At 50.8% G+C, this 7,300-nt stretch overlaps 1 protein-coding gene across 9 annotated transcripts in view; it reads right to left on the reverse strand.

Moving 5' to 3' along the window:
- Positions 1–6,242, reverse strand: part of AMBRA1 (autophagy and beclin 1 regulator 1) — a 168,514-nt gene extending 162,272 nt beyond the window's left edge. For 4 of the 9 annotated variants that reach the window (XM_031943015.1, XM_031943016.1, XM_031943013.1 and 1 more), the window contains exon 1: positions 5,833–6,240. The gene's annotated coding sequence lies outside the window, so the exon portion shown is untranslated. Of the gene's footprint in view, positions 1–5,832 lie in introns of all 9 variants that reach the window. The other 5 variants (XM_031943020.1, XM_031943018.1, XM_031943017.1 and 2 more) reach the window with 4 other exon arrangements.
- Positions 6,243–7,300: the final 1,058 nt, after the last annotated feature.

The following is a 7,300-nucleotide window of genomic DNA, read 5'->3' on the forward strand; positions in this document are numbered from 1 at the left end:
CTGAAACCCCTGGCTCAAAAGTTACCAAAACAGCTGTATCTAATGGTTTTTTCCTCAATTTTCATTTCTTTTCAACACTAAATCCCATCATCCCATTTTCCACACTTTCTAACTCTTTGTCCCATTCTTTTCTGCCTTGCTTACTAGAACATCATCGATAACTTTGGAAGCCCATCCTAGGTCCTCTTTTTTCTCTCCACTCTTTTGGCTCCCACTGGTTTAATACCTTCTTCTATTCTGATGATTTCCAGACCTCTCATCCAGAATCACCATCTCTTTATTGAACATTTCAACATGCATGTCCCCCAGCATCTCTAACTCAACATGTCCAAAATGAAATTCCTTATCTTTACCTCCCCCCTAAATACTCGCCTCTAACTGTGAAATGGTGCTTTTTTTAAATGCACTATTCTTTTTCCAATATCTCAGGTTCAGAGACATTATCATCTACCTCAAGCTCTCACAAACTATTCAATTAGTCTCCAAATATGATTTGCTTATGCACTCTCCCCTCCAGTCAAACAGCCCCTCCCAAGTTCAAGCCCTAATAACCTCTTAATAATAGCCTCTTACAAAATCATTCTGCCTTAAGTCTTTCCTCATTACACTTATGCAGCTGCCAAAGTGATTTTCCTAAAGCACAGGTCTTACCATGTCACTCCCCTACTCAATAAAATCCTGTGGCTTTCTGTTCCTTCCAGGATGAAAGACAAGCTTGGTTTGGTATTCAAAGCTTTCTTCCAGCCTTATTCTCTCTCACTCTTCTTCCTCCCCAGTCACACTGGTCCTCCTACTTTTGCTAACACATCACTCTCTGTCCTGTGCCTCTGACATCCATGGACTGCCCCCCCTCCCACCCCCCAATGCCTGGCCCAACTCCTCTACCTCTGATCCCTACTTGCCTCCAGAAATCAAGCTCCATCTTCTACAAGAAGTACTTCATGTCTCCTGAGTTGCCTTGAATCTCCTTTGCATAGGTTTTGCATGTACCTACCTCTGTATTTGTCAACAAACATTTATTAAGCACCTACTAAGGTGCTTAGCTGGTGCTAAGCACAGCTGAGATACAAAAAAAGGCATAACCTGTCCTTATTCTCCAGGGGCTCACAGCTTGTTGGGGGGAAAACGATATACCAACAGCCTTGTACAAACAAGACGAGACAAATGGAGACAAATTCCAAGGGACGACACAACGACTGTGGAGGACTGGCCAAGACATCTTGCAGAAACGTGAAGGAAGCCAGGAAGCAGAGGTGCAGAGGGAGAGGTTCCAGGCAGGAGACCCAGCCAGTGAGAATGCCCCGCTGTGGGAGATGGCGTCTAGGGAGAGAAGCAAGGACCCCGGCACCAGTGGATGACAGAGTGGAGCCAGGCCTGGAAGGCTTTAAAGCCCCTGGGTCTGGGAGGGATGGATATCACAGATAGTGCCTGAGGAAGGCGGGTCTGAGAGCTGAAAGGAGGGTGGGCTGGGCCTGAACCAGAGCAGCAATGCTATTAAACCAAAGAAGGGGGCTCTCACAAAGGTTCAAAGCAGTGGCTTTTACAGCACATTGGATGATGAGGTGTGAGAGAATAAGGCCTGGAGGAAGCCATGGCTGGAAACAGTTTAGAAGAAGAGAGGAACAGACTGAGCTTAAATGTTCATTTCAGAATATCTGGACAGCCAGAGACACGAGACAGAAGTCAGCGGTTAAGGCTGGGCAAATAGTTTTGAGAATCTCCTATATAGGAAAGATCATTAAACCTATAAAAGCTGTTCCCACATTATCTCACTTGACAAATAAGGAAACTGAAGTTAAGCGACTTGTCCAAGTCCTAAGGTGGCCAAGGCAATCCAGTCATACTCTCAAGCCAGCTCTCTATTAGGAGAATGAAAGGTTTGGGTTAGAATGTTCAATAACAGAACAGATGGGACCACTGAGAATAGCCACCTTTTCTCTGACAGAGCAAGTCAGAAAAAACGCCTGCTCAGCTCAGGCAGGTCAGGTTACAGATCATGTGACCCGGAGTAGTGGAGGGAAGAGACAAACTCCCCTAAGCCCTCCCCATCTGCCCTCGAACCCCAGAACACATACTTGCTTCTTTTGACCAAATTGAGAGCAGTAAGTGAAGCTCCATGGCCTGCCTTAAGTTTTGTGCCCTTGTCTCCACAGCCCAAGCACAGTTATTTCAGTGTTGTCAGTCTGGGAGCAAGACTGTAAGAGATGGTAGAATCTGTCTACACCTGCTGCCCACAAACTCACTCAGTGCCTAGCCTACTTAACACAAATGCTTCCTCACAACTTAACCCTCCGTCACTTGTGTTAATTCTTGGAAAATTGGGTCAAAAGACATGAAATACCTGAAAGAAGTAAATGAAAATTATTCCTCCTAAATCACAGTTGATAACATTATACTACAGCACAATACTCAAAAACAAAGAAAGATTCTGAGTTTGGAAGTAACAACAGGGAGGGAAACAAAAAAATTACTAGAAATGGAAGGAACGTTAGAATCTTAATATATTAGTTAACTACTTTGGGAAAAAAATGTTCTCCTCCTATTCCATAATAATTCTATCAATATGCTCCAGAGGAAGAGGCCTTCGGTAACATTTCAGCTAGTTCCTAGGATTCCTAAGAATTTCTCTTATCATAATACTTAAAAGATATAGGGCAAAATCATCTCAGAAACCATCTAACTCTGCTCTTTATTTTTACAGAGGAAGAAACAGCGCAGAGAAATTAAGGGACAGGAAGAAAGTCACACAGGTAATCAGTAACAGGCACAACTGGGATTCAGACTCGGGTATTTCATCTCCAAGATAGGATGTTCCTCCTATTCTCATGGAGTACTGAGAAAGTCCACCCCTGCCACTATCACTAGACCACCTGGCCACATACAGTGTCTGGCATGAGTGTTGATAAGTTGCATGGGAAATCCCAAATAACCGCTTACAGGCCACCTCAGACCAGCCAAAAGCATAAGGATTTTTTTTTTTTACATGGGAGACACTAGCCCCTGTCCCAGGTCCAGTTCTGAAGTACATTCAAAGCACCTTCCACCTGAAACAATCCCACCAAAGTTCTCACAAATGAAGATCCAAGAAGTGAAAAGCTTATTCAGAGTAGCCAAGTCAGCCAACTGCTGAAGCTGTAGAAGGAATCAGCAGTGTAAATAGCTTAGTTTCAGGGAGAGAACCTTTTCAATTATGTCTAACCAAAAGTAAATTAAAATATCACTTTCAATTTCCACATAAAGGCAATAACTTTGAAAATACAACCCTTACAAACCTGTTCCCAATTTTCTCCATAATAAGTATTTTTGTCCCCCTTATTCCAATAATATCCCTTTTAGCAACGATTTCCTGGAAGCTCCTAACATTTTCACCCTCCAAGCAATACTCACAGCCATGCAATGTAGGCCTTTCTTCCTCTATGGAGAAAGCAGCTCTCTCTTAACATTCATCAGCTGCCAAGGAGACTGAATTCAGGCAAAGTGTAGGCTAGGTATTTTTTCAATGTTCCAGAGAACAATCTGGTAGTCCCCCCTCCCTACACTCTTTGCAACACTTTTCAGCCACCTTTCCAAGGTTAACTAACCCTTTCCAAGAAAATGAAAGGTCTTAACCTGGCTTCTTCCTACTCTGGAATCTGGAACCTGGAACCTGCTGGCCCAATGCCTTTCAGCTCTGATTTTTGGGCACTGGCTAGGAATAAACTTAGACCAAGTAAGTGCTCTTCACTTAGACCTGGCTGAAGCTAGAAAACTCAAGTCTTTCATAAAATCACAGAAAACTCTGAAGCCATCTGGTTGTTCCTTTTGAAAGCTCTTGTCTAAAAGAAAATCATTTTGTAGACACAGGCTGTCCTACACACACCAGTATTGCTTTTTCAAAGGCACCTTCCTTCTTCCTTAAGACTTCCCTCCTGTTCTTTCTAAAACTTCTACCCAGAGTCACCTAAAGAATGCCTTTTCTAACAGAGAAATGAGATCACTTGGGACATATCTGATGTCCTTCAGATGAAAAGGAAACGGGCATAGGCATTACAATAGGGTGGCCTATGACCCCTTGTCACAGAGAGATAACTACCATTAAGGTACAAGTTCTACTAAGACTTCCCAGGGTTTCTTGGTCTCTGAAGAGACTCTTGAAAAAAGTTTGAGGGCAGCTAGGTGGTGCAGTGGACAGAGCACCTGCTGGAGTCGCAAGGACCTGATTTCCAATCTGCCCTCCCACACTTGATCCCGGATAGCCGTGTGACCCTGGGCAAGCCCCTTAACTTCGGTTAACCCGCCAAAGAAAGAAAATGAAAAAAAGTTACAAAGACCAGTAGGAAAAGCTTTTGATTCCCAGAACACGAGCTCTCAATCTCAACTTTTGATTGAACATGTTTTTCCGGCCCGAGCACATTCGCGGGCTAAGCCACTGACGCCAAACCAAACGCAGGTGACCAAAAAGGGCTTCCTGGAAAGCGCGCCACCGGCGGCCCGGTTCCGCCCGGAACCCCCCTAACACAGACCTGCCGGCTCTGAAGGTGCCCTAAGAAACCGCCTCATTCCCAAAAAGGGCCCAGGCCGGCTGCAGGGGGCCCTCGCCGGCTGCAGGGGGCCCTCGCTGCGTGCGACATGCGCCACCCAGGACCGGCTTCGTTAGCAGAAGCAGCCCGACCCACAGCTTGTCCCGCAGCCCTTGTGTTCAGAGGGGCTAGTCTGGGACCCCTCGGCTCCAAGCTGGGAAGATGAGGGGCGAGGTCGGACGAGGTAAAAACACATTCCGCCCCCCTCCAACACCGCGCTCTCCCTCCCGGGACCGGAGCCCCTTCCCCCTCCCACCCCACCCCCCAGTGCCAGGGCATTTGGAGAAGGGACAGGGGCGGCCGGGGACCGGCTAGTCACTGTCATGCGACCACAAAGGGGTCCGGGGGGCCTCCCCGGCCGGGGCCCTAAACTCCCCGGGGAAGAGGGCACGAGGTGCGGACAAGCACGCGGCCGGAGCGGAGGCCGGCCCGAGGCGGGGTGGGGGGCAGCCGGGGCGAAAGCCTGCAGGCCCCGGGATGCCCCACGGGCCCGGCCAGCCCCGCCCTCTTTCTGGGTCTCAGTTTCCCCGGCTGTACAGAGACAGAGTTGGGGCCGGAAGGGCCGGGCCGTCGCGGAGCCCCTCGGCCGTACCCTCCCCTTCCCTGCCTCGACGTTACCGGGGAGGAAGCCGGGAGCTGGGCGGTAGGATAGCGGAAGCCCCGCGCTAGGGGCCCCCGCCGTCCGGGCCGCCGAGCCCGCCTCACTTTCACCGACCCGGGCCTACCTACCTGCCCTCCCTCGGGACGGGCGGGCGGGCGGACGGCGGCGGCGGCGGCGGCGGCGGCGACGGCCGGGCCTGGGCTCGCGCGCCGGCCGGCGGACTGCGGGAGGGGAGGGGCGGGCGCGGGGGCGCGCGGGCGGGGGGGGAGGGCGCGCGGCAGGGGGAGGGGTTTGAGCGCGGGGACGCGGCCGAGCCTTCAACCCTCGTCCGGCCCCGGCCGCCGCCGCCGCCGCCGCCGTCGCCGCCGCCGCCGCTGCCGCTGTTGCGGAGACATCGAGCGAGCAGGCCGCGCAGCCGAGCGCCGAGCCGGGAGCGCCCGGCGTCCGGCCAGACAGAGCGCGCCGAGCGCCGAGTGCGCTCAGGCCCGAGCAGCAGATCCCAGGCGCCATGGATGGAGCCCTGGAGCCCCAGCCCTCCTCCTCTCCCAGAGCGCGTCCCGGCTTCGGAGGCACAGTCCTAAAAATGAATTTTCCTCCTTGCCCTCGGTCCTCCCGCTTCCCCTGGGAGCCGTCCCACATGACTAACTTTTTAAAGACAAAAAAGAAACTGACCAATACTCTGCAAAAGTCTTGTAAAGTGCGGGCAGCGCCTACGCGCGGCTCGTGGCAGGGGGGAGCCCCGGAGCCGAGGGAGCCGAGGTCCCCGGAGCGGGACCGGCCACGGCCAGGGGCCCGGGCACGTGCGTGCGGTCCGGGCCCCGGGCTCAGCGCTTCCTCCGCCCCGGGAGGCCGGCCCCGGCCCAGCGGTGGGTGCTTAGGCTCCGAGGTACGGCTGCTTCGGAACCCTTTTATTTTTGCGCCCCATCGGCCTCAGACTTTGCCAGACTTCCCCACATGGGCCGTTTGTACTTCCGCTTGCAGTCTCCCTTGTATCGCGTAGGGCTCCATGCGATCACCGACTCAGGAAACTTACACGTATGTAACTAACAGCTCTTCCCCAAACAGGAAGCCCTCAATAATGCTACATGTTTGCATTCCTCGTCTTTGCCGCCCCTCCCCCAACCGCAGGCGGAGGCCCCGCTGGGGCGCACTCGGTGATCGCAGGGACCGGGCCCGCGTGAGGTCCTGCCACCTGCCCTCAAGGGAGAGCTCGCGTTCCCGAGAGGGAGGGGAGGAGACGTTAGTGCGGCGGAAGGCTACTGGCGAGGCCTCGAGAAAAACAATGCCGAAAAGTGGCACCAGATCGTCTGGACCAGTAAAGGGGAAAGAGCTGTGACAGATTAACATCGTGATTACAGGCGAGCGTGTGCGTACACCTATTATGAAAAACAAATAGATGTGTCATTAAGGCAATAAGTGAATAACATTCAGTGAACAAAAGTCCAAGTACAAAATAATATGCACGCGCACTGTAGCCCCAACCATGTAGCAAAGCTTGTGAGTTGAAGGGAACTGTAAGGTTCAGAGAGAGAATCTTGGGATCTCAGTTGCCAGACACCTCAGAGGTCATTCACCGCAGCCTCTTATCTGAAGCATGAAATGTTTCTCATTGGGTTCAGGTTCTTGCCATTTCTGTTCATAGTAAGAAAAACAAACAAAAAAAACTCGATGTTACGTAATCCCGTGTTATCTTTCAGACGGTTTCAATCTGTGTAATTAGTTCCGGGATCATTTGTGTGCTTTCAGGTTTTGACTAATCAGTCAACTGAGTGCTAGTCTTTGGCTTTATTTAAATGTCAGAGACTTCTAGACTCTTCGGCTCTTTTCCAGGTTGGGAGTTTCCCTGCTGAAGGAAGCAGGGTTAATTAGCTAGGGATGACACTCTTGGGGAAACTTCAAACTTCACACAGCCTGGTCATTCCCATCCCCACTTTTTAGGGACCCCTCTATCTTATTTTTAAGTATTTAGACACATCTGTACCTCTTGTTGTAGGATTAAATCAATGCTAAACTAGATTTAGCCATTGTCTCCTCAGTTCCAGAACTTGTTTCAAGTTCTGGCCCATAACATCTTCTTGTAGGATCAATCATACTGAACCACTCTAAATTAGATAATTATTGTCTCTATCAATACCACTGA

This window comes from Sarcophilus harrisii, chromosome 6 (assembly GCF_902635505.1).
Source record: "Sarcophilus harrisii chromosome 6, mSarHar1.11, whole genome shotgun sequence".
In the NCBI taxonomy this organism is placed as follows: Eukaryota; Metazoa; Chordata; class Mammalia; order Dasyuromorphia; family Dasyuridae; genus Sarcophilus; species Sarcophilus harrisii.